A 24,957-nucleotide genomic window follows, 5' to 3' on the forward strand; every position below is an offset into this window, starting at 1 on the left:
TACAATCTTTTTAGAGTTTTGTAGTTAATCTTACCATTTTATATTTTAGTTACGATTTAGGTTAGGGAGAAAATGAAATACAGGATTTGAAACCATGGCACTGTACCTGTATTGACTACTGGCCACTACTGTGCTGAGCAGTGGCGGATCCAGGATTTAAAACCAGGGTAGTCCTAGTAAAAAAATTTCATGTGCAACACGATAAAATTCAAAGAAAAAGTTCGGTAAAATGGCTATAAATTAACCAAATTGAGATAATACAATTGAATGGCTCAAAACTTATATAAATTAACCAAACTTATATAAGGTCTTACATAAATAAGAGATTACAATACAAGTTCTAGTTCAAGGCTTTTTGCTTTGCGCTTTTTCATTGTCATGAAAGCATGAACTTGGCGGAGATTGGACATAAAAGAAATTCGAAATTTATTTTATAGAAAAATAGTATCAAACAAAGTTTTGGAGTACACCATTGCGAAGAGCTCGTCGAGACAATTAAAACAGACATATTATTTGCTATATTGGGAGCTCGGATCCAAAATATATTAATTTTAAAAGAGAAGTCAACGTCCACTTAGCAAACTCCAGGAGAGCCCAACAGCACAGCGCCATGCAGCACATGCACTAGGCATCGATAATGGCCAGGCGCGTCCCCATCTGCTTCCCCAGTGGGAGAGAGCCGTCGAACGGCCCAACCACTCTGGTAAAGCCGCATGACTCAGGCAGGAGGCCCTGCCTGCTCCCCAGTTTCACCACGCAGGAGCACAACAGGCCTTGAATGCGCACACTCCGTGACGATAATGTGGGCTTCTTTCAGTTTTTTATTGGACCATACTTTCTATAGGCTAAAGGATTGAAAATGCTGAGTACTAAATAAACTTTAGGTCAGATTCTAGGATAGTCCTAGGCCTACCTGGACTACCCTTTGGGTCCGCCACTGGTGCTGAGTTCCTACGCTAGTGGAGCCGTCGGTCATGAATGATAAAAAGAGAGTAAAATACATGTTGGGTCCTCAAATTTTTAGGATATTTTCATTCAGGTCCTTGAACAAAAAAAACAACTATATAGGTCCTCAAACTTTCGTCGCCATGCACCAAAGTCCACAACCCATCATGCCAGTGCCAACAACCGACGCGACCTGGCCGACCTGGCCCCAGCCTAGGCTCCACGAGGGAGAGGCCGCATCGGGCCACTCACGGGAGTCCGTGTCGCACGAGTTGGCCGACGCTGCCACGCCGCTGCTTCACCGGTGGCCGCCGCCCTCAATTGCCGCTTTCGCGCGTGTGGGCACGCACCTGCTTGCGTCGCCGAGGTCAAGCAGGAGCTGGCAAGTGGAGAAGCTTCGCCCTCAGTGTTAAAACCCCGAGCCGCGGGCCTTCTCATTTTTTCCCGTTCCCACTCCGCTGGCGGCAAGATTCCACTTACCGGCAAAATTCGCCGTCGCCCGTGCACCCCCGTCCAAGTACTTTCACAGACGCCTCAGACTCGTTCTTGCGCTCCGTTTGGACCCAGTCTCAGAATCGACAGCACCGCAGCACGCGCCATTTGCACGGCCGCGGTCCGCCATCATCGCCGTGAAGCCCCTCGCCGTGGCCAGGTATTTCGGGTGCTTCCCTCTCTCTCTCTCTCTTCTTTCTTGATATAGCTTCACCTTGGTGCCGTGGACCTTATCAGCTCCTCTGTTTTGTCAGTGGAGCATCGAAGCCACTGAAACGGCATAGCGTCGCCGGTTCGCGCCACCGTGTTTGCCATCACCACCGGTAGTCGCGTCTGCGCCATCTCCGCTGCAACCAAGGAGCCGACTAAGCCGTGGTGAGCTTATCCACGCTGTCACGAGCCATAGATAGGTCGGCAAAACGCCGGAGTGGCAAACCCGCCGCTGCGCCGTCATGCCATGCGCCGTCTAGCCGCCATGGCCGCGGTCGAGCATGAGCGAAGCCCCAATCGCTGCAAGCCACCACGGTCGAGCGTGCGCGGCTGCCTTTGGTCCACGGAGGAGTAGCAGAGTCAGCGCCTTCTGTTGCTGCGCTGGCACCTGGTAGGCAAGGTCGTGGTAGTGGAGGAGGTGCAGTGTGGCCTCCCAGTCACGCAACGCCTTCCGACACTTTTGCAGTCCAGGAGCAGCGGCAACACGCCCTCATCACGGAATGCTGGGAGAAGGTCCTGGAACGCGACAAGGTTCCAGATCACCCCGTCTGCCGCAGCCTGTGCCCCTGGGGTGCTGCCGGCGCACGCGGCCAGGAGCATGGCCACCTCGCCGCGCGCCCTTCCTTGCTGTGCCCTGCTCGCTCTCGCTGTGGCCACCATTGCTGGCCGGCCCGAGCTCCAGCCGGCGTTCCGCCACCTCCAGACCTCCCCGCGCACAACAAACGGCGTCACCAGCTCCGCCTTCGCCCCCTTTTCCCGCGCTCGCTATGTCTGTGACCAAGGCGGCACTTCACCTCCTGACGGCGGCGGCGGTGTCCAGGGCGCACGCGGCGCTGTTCATGGAGCGCTTCAAGGCCGCCATGCTGGGGACACGGCGGCGGTGTAGGTTGCGACTCAACTATCCATATTCGAACAAAATAGTGAAGTGACGGGTGGACTGGCCCCATGCCGTGCATTCTAACTATTCTCTCTTGATATATTGGATTGGTGGATCATTAGGTGCCTTGCTATAAATGTTGCTACGTGATCCAATGATGTCTGTTTCACAAGGAAATCAAGAACTAAACAAAACCAAAACCCTAAGGAGAGCGACGGCTGCTATTTATAGAATTTTGGGCGTCACTCCCTGGACGCGCCCCCTAATGGGCCCAAACACGATATACGGTCCAACGGATCAAAAGACGGTGTCGCAGCACCCTGGTAGATTCTGGACGCCGACTTGTTTCGACGATTCCCGTTGATTCCGAAGGTCTTTTGACTTGAGACCACTTGGATTGGCTTTCTTATCAAATTAGCTTTCCAACCATACGTGGATCGTTAAAACGGAGTCCGGATGCGTCCTGGGTGACCAGTTTAAGGCAGACTGGTCTTGGAGGCCGAGACAGACTCGAACTTGAGTTGCTTTGGGCCTCCACCTCGGGGATTCAAACCGAATTAGTCTCGGACCTCCTTCTTGACTTGGACACCCTTGCTGGCCTCCTACCCCTCTATACCATGCGCCAAACATGGTCATATGCATGGGTGTCATGTCCTCATCATCCTCCCCTTCTAGACGAAAAGCCATCCTCGGCGTCGATTGTGCTTGAAACTGATCCTGCACAACATAAAGGAGAACGGGGTTGCGAAGACAAAGGGAAGTGAAATAATTGTGAGAAGGAACGTGACCATGTTTCCAAGTTTCTAGCATGTCATCTCGCATAAAAATTTCAACAAGCATGTAGACTCCATGATCCGAATGCACACGATGTATGTCAACACTATCCTGCAAAAGATTAGAACTAACCAAAGACAATGCAGGAATAGGTGGTTTAGTAGATATAGGTGGCAACCAACAGTGCTCCCCTTCTTGGAAGTGAACTTGTTTCTTTGAGGAACATGAGAAAATATTTGTATTATTATCGCTGCCCTCTAAACGATCATAATCTTGTACAACAAAAGGAGAATTCATATTACTACGAATGTATACTCGATGTATCATATATTGTCCCTTGTTGTTATATTTGCCAATAACATGATATGTGTGTTTAGAAAACCAAGGCAAATCAACATATTTAAAAAGACTCTCCTCCAAACAATCTTGGTTATACAAAATATCAAATTCAATGTAACCCAAAGTATGTAAAGAAGACAACAGTTTGAACTCATAAGTTTTAGTAGCAATATGAATAATATGTTTATTTTTAGCACAAGTGACTAGTTCCAAAACATGTAAAACTAAAGCATCGTCAACCAATTTATCTTTATCACAAGGAACTTCAAGCAAATTATCATGGGACAGAGATAAATCAAGAGATGGTTCCACTAACAATTGCTCTATGATAGCATGGTTTGTGGAAAAATTTAGTACATTAAAACAATTCTCACCTTCCGTGAGTGTAGCACCATGGGCATTACCTGTGTTCTCAGCAGTAGTAATAGGTGAATTGTGAAGTGATGGCTCTGAATTTGCATATGAGGTTGTAAGCTCCTCATTTTCTTCCATGTCATCCTCTCGCTTATGTACATTATCCTGCAGAAGGTTAGTCATAGCAAGAGGAATAACAACAGACTCTTCCTCTAAATGGTGCACCTCATCATATGAAGTCAAAACAGGAGGTGGATTAACAAACGTTTCTCGTATAAGAAGTTTCATATCATTTCAAGTTTGAGGTTTGTTAGAAGGATCTAAAGACTCCCACCAAGATAAAGCAGAATGTCGCAAAACACTAGCTGTATTTTTTACCTTCCTCCTTGGACACATAAAGCGAGTAGCAAATATGTTATCTATGGCAATTTCCCACTCCATGTACTCATCAGCACCTATACTATCATAAGTCGGTGGATACGAACAACCTATCATTGTTAGAAGATAGCAAAAGATAACACAAAAGTATTATCCCTACCAACTACTTAGGTTGTGGACAAGGAAAAACAACGCACTCAACTCTCAAACGTCTTACCACGGTCTTACAAGTGTTCTTACCAAAGCAATAGGCGGTGCAATCGGTCGATGACTACGATACCGTTGTAGCTTGAGTATAACAGTTGCAAGGTGAACCTATACTTGGTTAGAAGAAAGTAGAGCTTGGACAGACACAATATAGTAGCAAGGAATAGCAAAATTCGCAACTGAATAGCAAAGCTGAATAAGTATCCCAAGTACTTATCTTAGTTGCTGGCCTACTCACGTTCCAAGTACCAGATGTATCAAGTGATGTGAACAGCAAGAATAGGAACAAGACAGAAATCAGCACACGCAAATACAACTCAAATGGCGCTCTCTATGTGCTCCTCTAGATATTGTTCCACTTTTGCCCCTCTCTTTTTTCTCTATTTTTGGACCGTCGTTGTTTTTTAGGATTCTTTGACTTTTTCTTTTTATTTTTTTGATATTTTTTCTTCACTTAGGAGCATAAAAGAAGTAACTATAAAAAATATGAGCTTAAACAAGTGAAAGGCGTAGCCTGTGGAAATTTTAGAAGATGTGCTCAAAATCGATAAAAAGCTTGTGACCAGTTTTTGGCCAAAATAAAAATTTCCAAACCCAGCAAAGCAGGGGACAGACGGATCTGAAATTTTTTTCTAATCAATTTTGATTTATGAAACGTTGAAATCCGAGTTTCTATGCGAAAACTAGACCAGTTTTATGAACTGACTCCGAATTAGAGGACAAAACGGAAACAATACGCGCAAAATTAGTCACGACAGCAAGGATTTGATGAAAACAGTGAACACAAGTGTAAAAAATTAGATGGCGTGGACTAGGGTTTGATGGATATAAAAGAAACACATCAAGACTTGAATGTGTTCATGGATTATGATGAAAAATAAAGGGAAAAACACAAACTGGACTAAAAACGATCTAAAACTAGCAACCAGAACTTGTCCTAGGACACAAACTCAACAACGCGAACCAGAAACGAAATTGCACGGCACAACGAGGCTATAGGACAGGGAATAGGTGGCGGTGTATATTTTTTTGGCTTTTTGTGGACTATAGGTAATGCAAAAACAGTAACAATCTAAAGGGAAAAATAAAGTTATACCTAACGGGCAACAAGGTCTCTGATACCACTTGATGTAGACTAGGCCTGATCTTCCAAAAGGTATGATAGCGTCGATTGGTGGAGACTCAATGTTCACGATCTAGGCTTCGAACCAAGGCTGATTCGGACCCCTGCAACCGTTACACCACTGCTCCGTTGGTTATCAATCACGGGAACACGGTTGACCTCACCAAGAAGGCTTTCCTGCAAGCGAATCGAGAACACAAGCAAGAACGGGATGAACACAATCTAAAATTACAAATAAATATGAGGCTTATGATAACAAGGAGTTCAAGTCTTTATTCGAAAGGACTAATCGTCACAGGTGAACAAGATCAAGAACTAGGGCCCTGGTTCACAGTAAGCAGCCTTGGCGGCACAGTTGCAGCAAAATGATGTCTGTTTCATAAGGAAATCAAGAACTAAACAAAACCCAAACCCTAAGGAGAAAAATGGCTGCTATTTATAGAGTCTTGGGCGTCACCCCCCTAGACGCGCCCCCTAATGGGTCCAAACACGATACACGGTCCAACGGACTAAAAGACGGTATCGCAGCACCCTGGTAGATTCTGGATACTGACTTGCTTTGATGATTCCTATTGATTCCGAAGGTCTTTTGATGTGAGACCACTTGGATTGGCTTCGTTATCAAATTAGCTTTCCAACCATATGTGGATCGTAAAAAATGGAGTCCAGATGCATCCTGGGTGACTAGTTTAAGGCAGACTGGTTCTAGAGGCCGAGGTAGACTCGAACTTGAGTTGCTTTGGGCCTCCACCTCGGGGATTCAAACCGAATTAGCCTTGGACCTCCTTCTTGACTTGGAAACCATTGCTGGCCTCCTACCCCTCCATACCATGTGCCAAACATGGTCATATGCATGGGTGTCATGTCCTCATCAGTATGATAGCTCCTAGTATCCAATCATGAGAACTTGTGTTTTGAAATCTTTTGGGTGAAGTGTTTGTTTGAAGGCATGCAAGCTTTAATGTTCTATGGAAAGACTATTTGTTATAAGTTTTCTTAAAGTCTATGGCTTGGTTTTGAGTAGGTTAAACCGAGTGGAGTAATATATTGGCATTAGAAGTAAACTTTGTGTTTTAAGCTTGCCCATCAGTTCTATGGTAATGGTGGTTTCTTTTGCTAAAGTTATGTTGATTATCTATGTTGTGACAATAAAGTCATGTTGATTATGGTGTTGTAGGCTAATGCATAAATAGCGAAGTTGGAGGAGACTGATTGATTTAAGCCTTGTTTTTTATTTGTTTTGGTGAGTCTGCCATGCCTGGACTGATGTGTACATTCTTTACAGGGGTGTTGTTATCTGCCCCTGACCCCTTAGGTGTGGGTTTTGTCTAGTTGCTCACTTAATTGATTTTAGTCTTTAAATGTGTGATATATCATTTCCAACCTATGTGCTTTCTTTGGGCAAATAAGTCTACTTAGGCAGTATTGGTCTTTTTGCTTAATGCACTTACAGGTAATTTTGACTTGAGTCATACCTTTGTCAATCTAGCTTTGGAAAGTTCTAGGTGATCTGCTTTGCTAGTATATTAGTTTTCCATACGATTCAATTTAGAGGAATTCGAGGAAGAATTCTTTTAAGGGGGTAGAATGTAATACCTAGGAAATTTTGAACTTATAGCCTTTGTGTTTATCTATAAAATATGTGATTTCATATTTTAACTTGATTCATCATGTGGTTTAAGGGAATGAATTTCATAGCAAAAATGTTTTGATTGTTGTGAAGTGCAAATAGTTGACTGAGGGTCTTCCAATCCATGACCTCTTGCACTTTAGATGGGTCTATAGAGATTCCATCTTCAGATAATATATGACCTAAGAAAGTTACTTTCTTCAGCCAGAATTCACACTTGCTAAACTTTGCATATAATTTATGCTCTCAGCCTAGACAAGACAACTCTTAGATGCTCTAGCCCATTCTCAGAGTAAATCAGGACATCATTGATAAATACGACCACAAACTTGTCAAGCTCGGGCATGAACACCGAATTCATCAAGTATATGTAATAGGTAGGAGCATTTGTCAGCCCAAAAGACATGACCAAATACTCATACAAGCCATACCTAGTAGAGAAAGTTGTCTTAGGTATATCTTCTAGCCTGATCTTGATCTGATGATAGCTTGATCTCAAGTTAATCTTAGAGAATAGTTTTGCTCTTGCCAATTGATCAAACAAAATATCAATACAAGGCAAAGGTTACTTGTTCTTAATGGTGACGGCATTTAGCGGCCTATAGTCCACACACATCCACAAGGATTTATCCTTCTTCTTCATAAATAAAGCTAGACAACCCTAGGAAGACGAACTAGGTCGAATGAGACCTTTGTCCAAAAGTTCTTGTAGCTGAATTTTAAGTTCTGCTAACTCATTGGGTGGCATCCTATAGGATCTTCTTGAGATAGGTGCTGTATCTGGCACTAACTCAATCCTAAATTCCACATCCCTATCTAGTGACAAACTAGACAATTCATTTAGGAATACATTAGGGAACTCATAAACTACTGGAATAGTCACAAAGAGTAGTGGTTTGGATGGCACAAGACAAGTTTTGAAGATCAAAACTTTTGGGAAGTGGTACTAGAAAAGCACTACCCCCCTTTGGTTCTCTCAACATAATTGTTCTAGTGGTAGTGTCAATAAGAACTCCGTGACCACTCATCCAACTCATGCCCAAAATCACATCTATGGCTAACCCAGGCAATACTATGAGATCCACAGTATGTTCTCTCTCTTGTATAGAGATAACCACATCTCTAACTATTTGGTTTGTAGAGATAGTAGCTCCAGCTGAACTTATACTATAAGCCATCCTTATCTACCTCAATTATATTCGAATCATGCTTAGATGCAAATGTTTGGCTCATAAATGAATGAGAAGCTCCAGAATCAAATAAAACAATTGCGGGGTGTTTGTTTACCAGGAACATACCATCAGTAACAACTTCCCCTACGAGAATTTCCTCCATAGCTATATAGTGCATGTACCCAAGACATGCCTTAGGATTGGCCTGCTTCTGATTACCCTAGTTTTGATTTCCATTCTTCTTGGGATAGGGGCACTCCTTGGCCCAGTGGCCCGTCTGATTGCAGTTGAAGCATGACTGGTTGTTTCTTGGACCTACTGAGCTTCCTTGCCTTATGTTTCCCTTAGTCATGGCAATAGTGAAGGCTCTATGAAACACCTGCTGAGGATGACTAGCCTAGGCTTTCTGCTGGGGAGGCCTGAATTTAGGTGATGGGGGACGGAATTGTGGCCTAGCTGCCACTAGAGCCCTAGAATGAGAGGAACCTAAGGCACATGCTTCAGCTACCCTCTTATGACTTTTTGCTGCCGCATGTAGGTTGTTCTGGTTTTCCTGTGTTAGGGCATCACTAACGAATTCATTATATGTAGCACATCTAGAGTTGGCCATGGTTTTCATCAACCTGGTGCCAAGGCATCTGTTGAAGCTTTCTATCTTTTTCTCTTCTGTATCCACGAATGATGGTGCATATCTGGCCAAGTTGTTTAATGCATGCATATACTCGGTGAGAGTCTTTGTCCCCTGTGTCAGCTTCATGAACTCAGTGACCTTCATCCACATCAGCCCTAGGGGTATATGATGTCCCTTAAAGGCTGTCTTGAATTGCTCCCAAGTAACATTTGCTCCAGCAGGTAAGGTAGACAAATAATAAGTCCACCAAATACCTATAGGCCCCTGCAGTTGATGCGATGCATACTCGACCTTCATCATTTTAGTGACCCTCAATAGACAAAACTTCTATTCAATAGTGTTCAACCACTCATCAGCCTAGAGCTATTCTGCCTCTTTAAAGATAGGAGGCTTAGTCTCTAGAAAGTCCTTGAATGTACTGTATTGATTGGGTTTTGGCCCCTGATTTTGCTGGTGGGCATGGGTAGTATTCTGCGCAATGAGGCACAATGTTTCTTCCATTGCTCACTGATTCCCCAAGAAATGCATGAAAAACTCATTCGTGGAGGGTGGTGACGGTGGTGGTAGGTCACCATCATTGCCACCTTGGCTGGTACCTGCCCCAGTGTGAGTGCGAGTCATATGTAAAATTTGCAACAATAAGTGATTATTGTCTAATGTCAAGAAATTGTAGAAGAATTGCGTAATCATACCAAACTGAATTTACTGGAGAGAATCTAAATTCATATAATAAAATAGAGGCATAATAATTCATTCTCACAACATGACATCACCAATTTGATCACTTATCATACTCGCAACGCTGTTAACATGTATGTCACATTTCACCAGCAAAACATAACTATAATTTCATTAGAGTTTGACCCATAGTGGACCAACATGCAAGGGTCCAATGTTACATTAACTGATACATCTGAAGATCAAAACTTAAAGCACATGTCCATTACATAAAAGATAGCAGAGGATAACATCTAGCGCACCAAACTAGTCACTAAAGCTGCTCTACACATCAGCATGGTCACTATCGAGGTTAGATAGAGCCTCGCCCTCATCCATGGGCACCACTTCTTCCTTCTCCCAACCATCATCTTCAACAAACATTTCCAGATCTTCTTCTTCCTCATCAAGGATCGGGTGTAGTTGGCTATTTAGAAAATGCACCCCATGCTGAAGATCAACCACCATGTTTTGGGTATGAGCAAGCTAATGGCGCAAATCCCACTCAACCCATGCCTGCTGTGCAGCCTCAGCTTTGACTCTATCACATGCTGCTTCTGCCAAGGCTGCATGGTTGTTGGCTAAGATCTGCTGGCACGTAGCAGTGAAGGCCTTGGTGCGAGCGGCCTCTAGCTACTCCCATAGGTCCTGCTAGCACAGCCTGATCATCAGCTCTTGCCGCTTGAGTGGTAGCTCTCTGCTGATCGACCTATTCCATCTGAGTATGGAGGGATCCCAATGCGGTATAAGCTTCATCGATGTCCCAATGAGCCTCCCTAGCTACCTTCTTATGCTTGCGCACACGCTTCCTCAGCTTCTGTTGTGCAAGCTTTGGCTCTCATGAGCCTATCCATACAAGTGGTATAAGACTCCTACCAAAAGTCCTAGGTGTCCTAACAAGCATAAAACATCTTCATCATGGAGAACATAGCACTCATAGCAGGACTAGAACTCTCTGCCCGCTCATCCTGGTCTTGGATCAATGCATTGCGGTTATGTTGTGCCCAAACTACTATAGATGGATCTACTTGAGGAAAAGTATCAGCTGCACTGCCGATCAACTCATCCCCGTGCTGCTGATAAATCTGGCTCAGCACCTCAAAAGCAACTACTTGGGCACGTTCCCAAGGAGTTTTTCCCTCAGAATCCGCCTTCCACTCCTGCCATAGGGGTGCTTGGGTACGAGCAGGTATGGTTAGCTGCACATCATACCATGGCTGTCCTTCCAGATATCCCTCATTCCAAAAGTAGCGGGGCAGTTCGGTATACCCCACAAAGTGCAGTACCCTCCAAAGTAGGGCAGGGGTATCGAAGATCTCTAGGAAAGTCTCACTCCTAGTTGATGCTGCCATCTATGCCAACAAAATATGGTGCAACCCTTTGTGAGAACAATATTATAATAGAAAAGAGTTACTTAACGGAATAAGAAACTTATAAGGGGAGGAACAATGCAAGTATGTAATGAATGATTCATCATGATGCATGCACGTTCCATATATCCTCACAAACTTAGGAAAAATTGAAACTTCTAGCAAAATACACTGGTGGCATACATACGTTCTCTTATAATATAATGTAACTAGTCGGGCTACACATTTTGTTGTTAGCATACCTACACAAGAGTTTCATTCCAGCCCAACCCTATAATTATATAAATACAGAAATGAAAATCTAGGCTCTAGGTTGAATACTAAATACTTCTATATATATACCCATATATATACTTCCATATCAAAGCTACCTAAAAGTAAATATGTCCCATATATACATATAATTATGCATATACATTCGTATCAAAGCTAACCCATAATTAAATAGCCTTAGTGTATATATATGAGACATATATATACTTCATTATCAAAGCTACCTCTCCCCTTAGACCACATGCTCACATCTTGCGGTCATACCACTCATCATCTTACCTCGGGCGTAGAGGCATTTGATCCATACATTACCACTCAAGTGAATGGCATCCATACAATAGCACGCCGTATGGACGACGAAAATAAAACCCCCATGTTAGTACTTTTTTAGCCACCTGAGATCCTTAACTAGGCATAAGGGAAGTGATCACTGGCACACTTTAGATTCAAACCAAGGAAGGGGAAGGTCGGAGGAGCAACGATGATAGATGGCCATGGGTGAGCTCGGAGCTCGGTGGTGCTCCATGGCCATGGCGCCGACAATGACGTGAAATGCTGCTTTACCTTGGCTCGAACGGTGACAATGGTGGGTCGGGGAGGTAGAGGAGGTGGTGGTGAAGCTATGGGTGAGGTGGATTGGGTGGCAGTGCTATGTGGATGTCGTGCGAGCACAGCAGAGGTGTGGCGGCGATGGGGCGGTGCTTCGCTTTGCTTCGGCGAGCACGAGAGATGTAAAGTGAGGGTGAGAGAGTGAGAATGGGAGGGAAGCAGCAGCATTGCCTCCCTCTTCACTCCCCTTCGGTCTGACCGGCGGGCCCGATGCCAGTGTATGGCCACCAGCTTGTGGTCGTGGCCTGTGCGCGGTCGGCCACCGAGCCTGGCCAATTTGAACCGGGAAGCCGATTCAGTCGACTGAAACCGCCATCATCACTCTCCTCTATCTCCTAATCTATGGTGAATTTGTGAAAACTTCAGTAATACAAAGTGCAGAGCTACATGAGTACTACAAGATTTCTTAAAGGAGTTTTGTCTATTTAGCCATGGTTTGCAAACTACAGGGCTCCAAAGTAGAGCACATGGAAACTGAAATTTGGTTTAGACTTAGAAAATTTTTCTAAGTTTGAAAACAACATTTCATTGCTACTTGTGGGCTCTATTTGACCATGCTAGGCATTGAATTAGCTCATGACCCATAAATAAAATTTGTTACCCACATCAAGAACTACAACTTTTATTTAGGGTGCACTGCCATGCAAACACTCTATGCTATAGTTCAACTTTGGTCAAAGTAGTAACATGAAAATGGAAGTTTAGAGTAAACTAGGACGTAGAAGCAAAATTGGCCCATGTCATGAATACAAACATTGTTCCATTTACCATCCTAGACATGTCTAAAGTGTTTTTGTAACCTCACAACCATCTCTTACATTGGTCACACATGATCACAAGCATATGCATATATATAATCAACATCACATGTGATAATATGTAAAGAAGAAGTTGAAATTCCATATGCTCATGCTCATGAATGCTTGGATGATGCTTGTGCTCATGAAATGCAAGTGCCAAATGTAGTGTTTAACACTAGGGTGTTACAACTGTTCTATAGGTCCCTCCTGGCAGGCCCCTCACCCTCCGCTTCGGTGTGGTATCCTCTAGTGTCCTCTAGAACCTTCTAGAGTTGTTTATGCGATGATTAAGCATGATTAATTCTGACATCTAAGTCCACCTTGATGATTTTCTAGGATAAACCCTACAGAAAATATAGATTCACCAAAACTCATGGAATTTATTAGTTTAAACCTCTAAACCTATGTTGGTGATTATATTCATGCCCTTATACATGTAATATTGACGATTTATAATGTTCGTTAACTACCGTCAACATGCGTTTCATATGGAGATAAAGGCCGCTCACCACCATCATGTAGTGACTAGTACCGGTACATGCAGTTGCATGAGATGTTGGCATCGTCCAACACTAAACTCTGAAATGGAGTTGCATTATGACATACATACATATTATGTCACTTGGAGAGTATGCATTGCAAATTATGAATCTTCCGAGTGGTTGGTTGGTTAATGGTTGCTATATCAAGAGGTCGAGTACTTTAATTCACTACTATAGATTGATATACCACTGTCTCCACTTTCACTGCCATAGCGATAGAAGTGACTGTGTTATACTTTGATCGTCGGTTGGACCGATAGCGAGGCCTCCTATGGAAGAAAACTGGCAGTTGAAACTTCTACTGCCTATGGGTTAACAATAGATGCGGCAGTGGTATTATCTCCATCACATGAAGAGCCGAGCTGACTGGGATAGGTGTTATGGCCGCCTGGCCCTACACAACCGTTTGGTCTACCAACGGTAAATTCATTGTGAATGTTGAATGTCCCAACATCCAACACCGTCTCACCACTTCCATGGGGAACCATCATATGCCTCATCTACCCTTATGCGTATGCCTAGATCACATATGTTAACTGCTCCTCTCCGCTTCTCTATCTTCAAGGGTGGCCTATTTAAGCCAAGGCTAGATGTGCTTCTTGGCAATCCACACACTCCTTCATACTTAGATACAGATAGATACAGACAAAGCTCTTGAGCCAACCTTCTATATTTTCTTCATCGCCATGGCGCTCCTTCTCCAACTCCTCCAGTGGCAGCAGCAGCGTTGGGAGAAGGCCTTCAAGATTGGGTACTACCTGGTATCTAGAAGCAGCAGGGGCTGCTTAATCTTGGTGCTTGTGGAAGTTTTGCTGATTAAGGGGGTTCACTTAGAGAATGGCTGTAAGGATCTTTGCAGCCTTCTCTCAACCCACCCATATAGTAGTTAGCTCTTCACTATTAATACATGGCCCACTTATCTCTCTCACAAGTTTCTCAATTCTTGTGTCTAAGCCGGCTATAAGCTTATAGCCCGCTTCTCTTCTCTCTCATGTGGAGTAATCAACTGAGGAGAATAGGTGTCCTATGTAGTCAGGTATGGGTAAACCCCATACTTGAAAGGTCTTTGTTATTGTACATATGGAAGTATTCGATAGGTCTTTTTTATTATACACCTAGTCGAAAGTAATGGAGTTTATCAATAAAAAATTCATTTACCAACTTTATTGTTGTATGTTTCGACTCCAGTTAGATCAAATGACACTGGTTTTCTAAAGTAACTAACAGGTGATCAGTTTATATAAATAGCCATAGTCAAACTGGTGGACATGTGTGCTATTAGATCAAACAACACTGGTTCTCTTATAGTAACACTATTGCACTTGGACCTTTCACAGCCACGTCATAACCCCCATCGCTGCCTGCATTTTGGCCTTGGCGGTAAGCTATCGATAGTGATGGCCATAGCCTTCACCGTCAGCATCCAGGGCTGACTGTGGTGTACACTAATACCATTATATTGTCTTATGATCCATCCATGATTAGATCCTTACTTCCATCACATTGGAGCATGACCCAGGCTATGGATGTACACTAATACCACCGCATTGGCAAATGATCCGCCTATGTTGAGGCTATCAAAACCATCAGTGTGGGCACATCAACCGCCTATAGTGATCACTAGCACCATCGCCTTGTACTTTGACTCGACTCTTAGTGCTGTGGGTTCACTATCGCTTTGATGGCCTAAGACGCTTGTGTAGAGGTGAACACCACCATCGCTTCAACGTATGATCTGCTAGTACAATGGTTAGGGTCACCATCACCTTGCACCACGATCCACCTTTGATGATCATTTAGTCAGTGTTGGGTTACTAAAGGAATTAGCGGTGATATACTTTTGATCCCTACTGCATCATACGTATAGAGACAGTGTTGGACATTTGCACCACCATCGGTGGTGGTGATAAGAAAACAATTAACGGCGCTTACATCCAACAGTGACAAAATTTCATCTAGTTTCACAATAGTTACTATAACACCCCATGTGTTAGTCACAAGTTAAGCAATGAGTTTGGACTCAAGTAAGTTATGTCAAGTGATGATCAAGAGCTCTAGTCTAAATTTTTGAAGTGGTGATGAAGGTGTTGAGTTCAAATCTATGAAAATAAGCCCCAGCTTGAACTTGGGCAATACACCTTGCTCACATGTTGACCTGTTTTCAAATGTAGGCTTGAGTAGTGTTCAATGTGCCTCTTTTATGTGCATCACTTTAGTATCATGCCATCTTGACCATTGGAAAAGTTTCATGAAGTTTGGAGCCAAGAAGTCACATGAAATGATAAGTTATATCCTTGCTTGAATTGCGTTGTCAAGTGAATGGAAATATGTGAGTTCAACCAAACCTTGCAACCTTGCTCACACAACTCTAATTCAACTCATGAACAATAGTTATGAAAGGTTCATGTTGAGCAAATGTCAAGAAAATGCCTCAATTGGTCTAAAACTCTAATTTAGGGTTTATCGTGATACCGCTTTGACCAAGGTTAAATAATGGTTTGGAAGCAAGTTATGAAGTTTGACCTTTAAGAAAGTCAAAGTATAAGTGGAGTGCTGCAAACATTGTTCTTGGACCAAGAGCCAAATCAATTTGTAAGCAAGTCAAATAGGTGCTCGAATATCTAATCTGCGGCTGTTTTCAGACTTGGAAATATTCTAAGTCTGGGATTAGTAGCAATTCGGTTGGCATGTCACGTTCTCATGATTTCGTTAAGCGACTTGACTTGATCCCACAATAAAAGTTGGAGATAATTCACTAGAGAAGAGCTCAGAGAAGTTTGGCCCAAGTTTGGCTTTGTTTTGATCATCAAGTTTAAGTTTCCTTGATTGCTATCAATGGGTTAACGCTGTCACTTTGGAGCTTAATTACCTACTAATTCATAGCTCTAAAGGCCTTGCACCGTAAATACAAGTGATAGAGTAGCCTGAGTGGAGAAACTTTGCTTCAAGGCCCATAGCCTAGTTTGGCCCGTAGCTAGCCCAAAAACGGCCTCCAAGTCGGCACCTCCACGCCCACCAGGTGTTCGACGTATTGTCCACACGTCCTCCATGCACCAGCCGTGCCCCCACCATGCCAACGCGTGCCCTGCCTCCAACTCGCTCGAGGTGTGGACGCGGAACCGCTATCCCCACAACCTTGGCTCCTAGGCATTCGCCCTCGCCTCTTTGCTTGTCCCTGCGCTCGCTCTAGCACCCTAGAGCACGCATCCCCCATGACCGCATAGCCATGGCCAGCGAGTAGAGCTCCCGCAGCTGTGTCTCCTTGCCTCCACGCCTCCTTGTGCCTAGTAGCTACCACCACCATTGCCATGTCATGCTGCATGTGGAGAGACCCCTGCTCTGGTCCCGCTATGCCGTCGGGGCGCCCTATCGCCATCTCGTTATGCCACCGAGCCGTAGGCTTATGTGGCCAGGCTACAACCGGCTGCTTCCTGCTACTCTATGGCCACCCATGGGTGTGGGTGGGCATGTTGGTGCTTGCGCTGCCCCTCCCCGCCGCTGCCGGCTCCTGCTGGCCATGGCCGGCTGGCCCCAAGCCTGTCCCCTGCCTACTCTATACGAGGAGGAAGAAGAAGAAGGGTATAAAATGAAATAGAAACTCTTGTTAGGGTTTCTTATGCTTAATGATCCAGAGAGAAAGGTTTTGCAGATCTGAGCTTAGTTGATTTGTGAAATCTTTATGGTTCTAGATGCAAGTGTTTTTCATTTTCTTTTTTCTTATATGAATCTAAATGGGCTAAACTTTAGAAATTCGTAGTAAATTGCAGAAAAAATAGTAAAATAGCAAATGAATATGTTTTGGAATCCTTGTGAGTAGATCTATGCAGTAGTTCCATAATATCATATGTTTTAGTAGAAAGTTTTTACTGCACATATTTATCTTTATAAATTAGGGTTTTCTAGGAATAAATTCATATCTATAGTTGTGGTGCTCAAAATGAGGTGCAAATTTTTATGGTAGGCTACTGATGCTATATGTGTGTTGTGGTAAAAATTTCATGTTGATTGGATGCAGTATGACTGAGTTACTGATTTATCTTGTTTAGTGTTTGATAAATAGTTTTAAATGGTTTATAAATAAAATAAGTCTGTAAAAATAGAAAATATGATTCCTTCGCCTTTGTATGATATTATTGTGACTTGAGAATACTTAATGTGACCATGTGTTTACAGAAAATATTGATTTATAGATTTATCTTGCTCTCACTTGCTTAATTTCAATTAAAACTTGAATTGGTTATAATAATTAATTTATAAAACCTGAGCATGTAATCTTTCTACTGTAATCATGTTTTGTCATCACTTATCACCTAGTAAAAATCTCAGCTCCAAACTAGATGTTTGCCACATCACCTAAAAAAATCAATATATAGCTTTTATATATAAATAGGAGAGTGAAAGTTGCTAGTACATGCATGTAGTTAAGTCATATAATGCTCCCTTGCTTACACTAAGTTGAATGTTGCTGAGCTATGATAAATAATGATTTAAAGCTAGTTCAATGTCTTATGTGTTTGCTCTCTTGTTAATATAATAACTAGTGAGTATGTTGCTTATGTATATTTCTAGTCCTTGCTTTAGCTCTTATGTGAATGTGTGCTATGTGTATGCTAGTACATGTTTGGGTGTTGATGATACCAGCCCCTAAATCATGTAGAGGGCAGGTTGCTCTTATTTGCATGTTGCTCATGTTTATTACTTGGTAAACGAAGGTCCAATGAATTGTTTAAAAGATGAACATTGCTATGTGGTATCCATGTTAGAGAAGTGTTAATGTGTTTTTATGTGGCTATGACTAATGTTAATTTTCTATGTTAATAATCATTTATGATCTGTGTGACTAGTCATACATGTATAATCTTGTTAAAGAACTAGATGAAGAACCTTGTTGCATATGTGCTGAAATGGCTGCATGTGTAGTTTTTGTTGTGGTGATAATGATGTTTCCTATGGATATGGTGAATATAAAAGTTGTAGATAACTCCCTTACCTTCCTTGTCCTAAAATTGCATGATTTTAGGGCAACATATCTGAGAGTTATAGATCGGATAGTGCTGCAATGTTGTACCTTTTTGACTAAGATAACTTTTGAATCATGCTTGGGTGATAATTAAATAGTTTTAGCTCTTTTTATAAGCTTCCAAAATGTTAAAGAACACCCCTTTTGGTGGTCTAGAACTCTAATTATAAATGTCTAAAGCTTAATGCTAGAATCTGTCCAAGTCTGGACAGATTTACTTCTTCATGTTGTTTGGTCTTGTTAACTGTTGAATCACCTTGAGATGATAATAATAAAGTTATAGATATGCTTGTTGAAAATCATGTTTGTTGGATGACTAGAACTCCAGTTATGCATTTATGAAGTTCATATCAGTTTTCTATCCTAGTTTGTGCAGATATGCTTGTTAGTGTTTTTCAACCTTGTTAACCTTTGAATCAGCTCTAGGTGTAAATAACAAAGTCGTAGAAAATTTCCTAAGATTTCTAGAAAGTCTAGGATAACCTTTGTTTGATGCCTATAACCCCAGTTATGGTTGAAACAAGTGCCTTCTGTGTTGCTGTCCAGATTCTGGGCATGTGTTAAGTTAATTGCTTTAGCTTACTCTTGTTTGGCTAAACATGTTTCAGTTAGTTGTTGATTAATAAATTCTTGATGTAACTGAACTTGAGTTGACTAGCATGCCATGCTTGATGAGCTTGCTATCTCTATGGTAGACTGGATGTAAATAACTTGCTCTCTAGGTGCTCATGTCATGTGGTGAAACCTTGTGCTTATCTTAAAATGCTTGTGGTGTAACTCACTGCTCTCTAGGTGCTCATCTCATGTTACAATTCTTCGCATTCATGCACTTGCATCTCATTTAGGTACACTAGATGAACCACATGGAGAACCAAAGGATGTAATGTTGGAGTCGAACCCAAAGACGTTGTTGGCGGACCTATCCCGAAGATGGAAGGACCCCTAGGAGTGCATGCCTAGAGTGGAGATGTTACCCAAGATGGTGCAAGCTAACTGAACTAACTTTGTGTTGGATCTCAGGCAAGCCCCAGGAGCATTATGAGTCTCCTACCCTCTCTTTTTACAAATGCACATAAGTATAACTTTTGTATGCTGCATTATTTGATAGGAGTTAAATGAAACCTGTTGGTGCATAATTCCTACCTTGTCCACTATATATAAATACCCGAACCCTTACTAGATGAATATGATGACCTATGCTTAGCCATGCTTAGACCAGTAGAAGTGGGTGATTTCCTGTCACCTACAATATAGGTGAATACCTGATCATGGTTGGCTATATTTGCTATCGTGGAAAATAACCATGTGATGATGAATAAATGGAGACCAGACGAGATCTGGTGATTGAGAGGCAGCAAGACATGGAGGTCTTGTGTGCATGTTTTCTCCCATCTGTGTTGCTTAAGGACTGCATCATTGTTGGTCCTCGGTCATTTTGAACACAACCTCTAACTTAGCTGGACTAGATAACTCATTCCGATTGCGAAGCCAAGTAGCTCAACTTAGGCCGGGCCCCATTCTATAAAAGTGGGCACACTGAAGGTAGTAAGGATGTGTGGGGAGCCAGACATGAACCCAAGGGTAGGCTGGGCCTGACCGTCCTAGCAGCTAGTTGTCCCTTATTGTGCTGCACTGGTCGAACCCCGACATGTGTACTTGAGTTGTACCAAACAGTGACCTAAGACTATCTTGCCACAGGTATGTCTAGGGTTTGTGTTAGAAATACTGCCTAGCTGGTTATAGTCGATTTGAATCGCCGTCTCTCCCAGATAGTGAGAAACTTGACTGAGGTTCCTTCATTCGTAGTAACACTGGATGAAACATGATGGTTATGATGATTATATGATAACTTAGATATGGTTACTAATGTTTGCTTTAGCTTAATCAAGGTGATTGCTCTAGAATAGGCAGTAAAGTTAGCCATAATAAGCTTCACTAAACTTGATGCTAAAATAGTGACTAAAAGATTGAAAGTAAGGACTCATGATAGTAATGCTCTTTTTGCAAAGTTATGATATCCAACCAGCTCCATGAAATAAGCCTTGCATATCCTTGAGAGTCTTTTTGTTTCTCTCCTATTAGGTAAGTCTAGCTGAGTATATTCGAGTACTCAGGGTTTATCCCACCATGTTGCAGGTGAAGTTCTTGGCCTACTGAAGATGGTGGCTAACCGCCAGGTGGGCTCGATGACTCTATATTTATTTCTCGTCTATATGCTATTGTTGGAGGATGTTTCTTATGCTAGCAATGTATTTGAAACTTATGTTATTGTAATCATTTTAAAGCTATGTTGTTTTCGCCATCGTATTTGTAAACTTGGCAACATATTATTAATTATGAACTAAATTGTAATATTATTCCACTGCAACTCCATGTATGTGATGTGTATTTGCTTAATCGTGTGATCTTGGTTGTGATGTTGATTTACCGAGGTCCTACGTGATACTCGGCGGACTACCAGGATTTATATAAGTGTAAGTGTGTGCATGCCAACATGTTAAGTGGGGGCAGCCATGCTTGAGCTTGGATAAATTGGACAGTTCTATTGTAGCTACTAATTCAGCTGGGCCCTTAATAGCTTCATGAACATCAAGCATATAGATATGTAATCACTGTATCTAGAAATCATGTTCACAAACAAGAGTACTTTTTACAATAATAATAGACGCTACCATAACATCTTTCTCAACTAATGTCCTAACACAAACAGTACATAGAGCATACTAAAGGTACTGATCTATATAGACTAACATAACAAAATGATGTAGCTATGCTCCTTCTATGTGGCACTCCTGCTTGCAAGGCAAAATGAATATAATTAGTGCATCCTTCGGATTGGTAGCCAATGCACCATGGAACCCCTCTTCTTCATCTCTGATCCACAACCTGAACAAAACAATAGAATAAATAATATTGAACATACCATTCCTTTAGTTAAACAAGCCAAAATTGGCCTATACATACACAGAATGAAAACAACTCCCTACCTGAACAAAGACTGTCATGACGACGAATTATAGAAAATGCACCTTTACTGCCTCTGCTAATGACTCCATGAATAAGGGAACATAACTAAGATAGTAAGACCTATTCATATGGAAATACCCTCTTGATCTACAAAAGGGAATGAAATGGGCATGGATGACATGAACCTTTCTGCGGTCTATGTCATATGCAATCAATGTTCTATCCTTCCCAACAAGGAAAATGAAATTCCATTCTGGGTGAACTGTAATCACTTTGTACTCCTCATCACAAAGCTTAGAACCAACTTTAATAATCATGTGTCCAAATAGTTCCTCTGTGTCCACAACATGCTTCAAACTCTAGTTACCAGTACCATAGTCTTCAAGTATCCACACTAAAAGCCAAGGCCTATTGTGAAAATCAACACATCACACACATAGGTGACCCTGAGCTTGGTGGATGGACATTTTAGCACCACCTGGTTTACAAATTGTCCTCCATGTCTTTCCCTCTGTATCCACAACTATCGCAGAGTACTCAAGCATGTGCATAAAACCATTAAGAAAAACCCTTCTCGATTTTGAACGTAGAACAATACTACCGTCACCCCATTCAGATTCCTTAAAGATCCATGCTGCAGTTTTAGATGAGTAGATCTCCACACCTATGCATGCACCCTCCACCTCAACAAATTCAATCACATGGAAGTGTGAGGACGTTGGGTCAAAACCTAAGCGAGCCTGACCAACAGAACAGATGCTATTCTATAGTACATGCCATTTGTGGGTCATCGTATTGTAGACAACATAGCAACATAATCCATCAGGCCTAGCACACTAGCAAAGGACAAGGCCACTGCAACAATCTGAGACTAGGACTTTTTGAAGGGGGAAGGGCAAGAAGGACTAGGAGGGCCATTGATCGGTGATGCTGGTGAAGTGGCAATTGCCCTTCCACCAGTTGCCATAGAAGTAGCCAACAATAGTCTCTGAAAGCTTCTTACATTGATAGGAGTCGGAGATGATGCACTTCCAGAAGCGACAAACACACTTGCTGCAGCACAAGGACTGGGCAGGGAAGGTAGAGGAAGATGTTAGCAAGCACATCATCTAAGAGGCTATCCACTGTGTTCCTCATGTTGGGGGCCTCCTTCATCTAGAGGGACACCACTAGCCTAAAGAGATGATGCTGCCCTACCGTGGAATTGCATCAATAAACATTTGTAAGGTGATAAGTTTCGAGGAGAAGGGACGGTGATGCAAGTAAGGCCTTATTACACTTGCCTTTGGATCTGGCGGTGGTGAGCATGAGTTGTAATGCTGGTGATAGTAGCAGTTTGTTCGCTAGTGGATCTATGTAGGCAATCTAGTGATGTGCACTAGCATGGAGCAAGAGCTGAGCAATGCCGATTAGCAGGAGCTGCAATGACAAACAACAGCAATGAGGAAAAGAAAAGCTATGTCTATGTGGGGGAGGAAGGGCGGTGGTAGGGTGGGGGTGTGGGGCGGGTGTTAGTTGGGGATGTTGGAGTAGGGGTTGCTTGCTCTCTACATAACTTATATGGCACGCGGGAATTGAACTTTAATCAGTTCCGCGTGGGAGGGTTCAAATGCGAGATTGAAAATTTTGCAACTAAGCGGCGGTGAATGCACAGCACCACCAATGGTGGCTAGGTCCTATTACAACCTGGAGACCTCTGTATGATATGGTGATGAACACTAAGGCACACAATCTTAATGTTTGGCATTGAAACAAAGCAAAACTGTGCACTTAGAAAACTAAGAAAAGCACAATCACTACTACACTCGCACCTTTCACAGCTGCGTCGTAACCCACATCGCAATCCAATTTCGGCCTCAACAGTAAGCTATCGGCAATGATACTCATAGCCATCACCTTTGGTATCTAAGACTGACTGGGGTGTACACTACACCGCCGTATTGGCTTATCATCTTATCTGTGATAAGGTCCTTACTTTCGTCTCATTAGAACATGACCCGCATGTGTGGGTATGCACTAACACCACTGCATGGCTTATGATCTGTCCATGATTAGATCCTTATTCTATCACATTGGAGCATGACCTGATGTGTCAAGGCAAACATCACCGTTGCTTTAGCATATGAACCATCTGGCCATAGGGCATGGTAAACGTCGTGTTGTAGTATGATTAGCCTATGATGATCCTTTAGTTAGTGTCAGGTTACTAAATGATTTGGTGGTGATGCACTATTGACCCCTGTCACATTAAGCAAATAGCGGTGGTGACGGATGTCAACTTCCCCAAAGGTGAGTGGTACAGCGGTGATGACAGAACAACCAACGGCCCTTACAGCCGCCGGTGACTAGAATTGTATCTGGTTTCCACAATATATTTACTAGTTCAGCTAGGCCTTAATAACTTACTGAACACATACCATACAGATATAATTATTACACATCATTCATCATATCCACAATAAAGAGTACTTGTTATAATAACAATGCTCAACACTTGTAACAACCTGGTTTTTGTGCAACAAAAAATGTGAGCTTTTTTAAAATTTTTCTTGCAATGTGTGGATCATGTTGTCTCTAGGTCAAACCTAAGTCAAACCTAGCAGAGTTGCTAATAAATTGTTACACTCATATAGAATTGATTGTAGGTGTGTGCCTTGTCCTTAAGTTGGTTTCGGGTTGTGAGTTTTGTTCCGAGTTTGGAGTGCACAAATCCATAGCAATTCATCTCCAATCCTTTTGAATTCCATCTTAAAGTTCCTTAATCTTAAAAAGGAAAATTCCTTTTCCCTTTTCTTTTCCCATCTAGCCCAACCAGCACACCATCCCTCTCTCCCTTCTCCTCCACCCGCTAGGCCCATCTGGCCTTTTCCTCCTCCACTCGGCGTAGCTTGCGCTCTGGCCTGTCCCATGCGCGTGCAAGCCCGTAAGCCGCTGGCCTAGCTCACCTCCCTCCTCGCTATCCTAGCAGCACAGCACCGTGGCCTGCTAACCCATGCCACCCCCCATAGGCCCACTCCCATTAGCCCCCATAGGCCCAAGCCGCCATGCTCCCCTGCGTGCAAACCCTAGGCGTGTACGCGCTGATCCTCAGATGCGCTCTCGCTCCCTAAACGCCACCACGCCGTCGCTGCTTCTCACGCGCTTGCGCCGTGCCCACCTCGGCATCTATACCATGCACCGATGGATGACCGCCACACATCCCTGGGACACATTTCGAGGATTGCCGCTATCTACAAGAGCCATGTGGCCAACCCTAACCCTAGCCGCCTCCTATAAATGGAGCAGCCACCACTGCTCCTCTTCTCCATTCCCAATTCGCCACCGCCACTCCTTTATCCTCCTCCTTGCAGATGCGCTGAGGCCCCTCACTGCTCCATGCCACTGGGGCACCGCAGTAGCCAGGCGCTGTTGCATTGAGGCCACTCAGCCCTCCTCTACTCCACCATGCGGACACGCTCGTCGTTCCCGTGCAGCCGCCCACCGCACCAACCGCCACGCCACCAGGCCCACGCTGCCGTGCCACCAAG

The 24,957-nt window shown here is 43.2% G+C and overlaps 1 long non-coding RNA gene across 1 annotated transcript; it reads left to right on the forward strand.

Annotated features, from left to right (window-relative positions):
- The first annotated feature begins 1,398 nt into the window (after positions 1-1,398).
- Positions 1,399-20,787, forward strand: LOC136525277 (uncharacterized). The gene is made up of 4 exons (XR_010776473.1): positions 1,399-1,597; positions 1,692-1,812; positions 19,309-19,483; positions 20,600-20,787. It is a non-coding gene; the product is annotated as an uncharacterized lncRNA (long non-coding RNA).
- The last annotated feature ends 4,170 nt before the right edge of the window (positions 20,788-24,957 follow it).

This window comes from Miscanthus floridulus, chromosome 19 (assembly GCF_019320115.1).
Source record: "Miscanthus floridulus cultivar M001 chromosome 19, ASM1932011v1, whole genome shotgun sequence".
NCBI classification, from domain to species: domain Eukaryota; kingdom Viridiplantae; phylum Streptophyta; class Magnoliopsida; order Poales; family Poaceae; genus Miscanthus; species Miscanthus floridulus.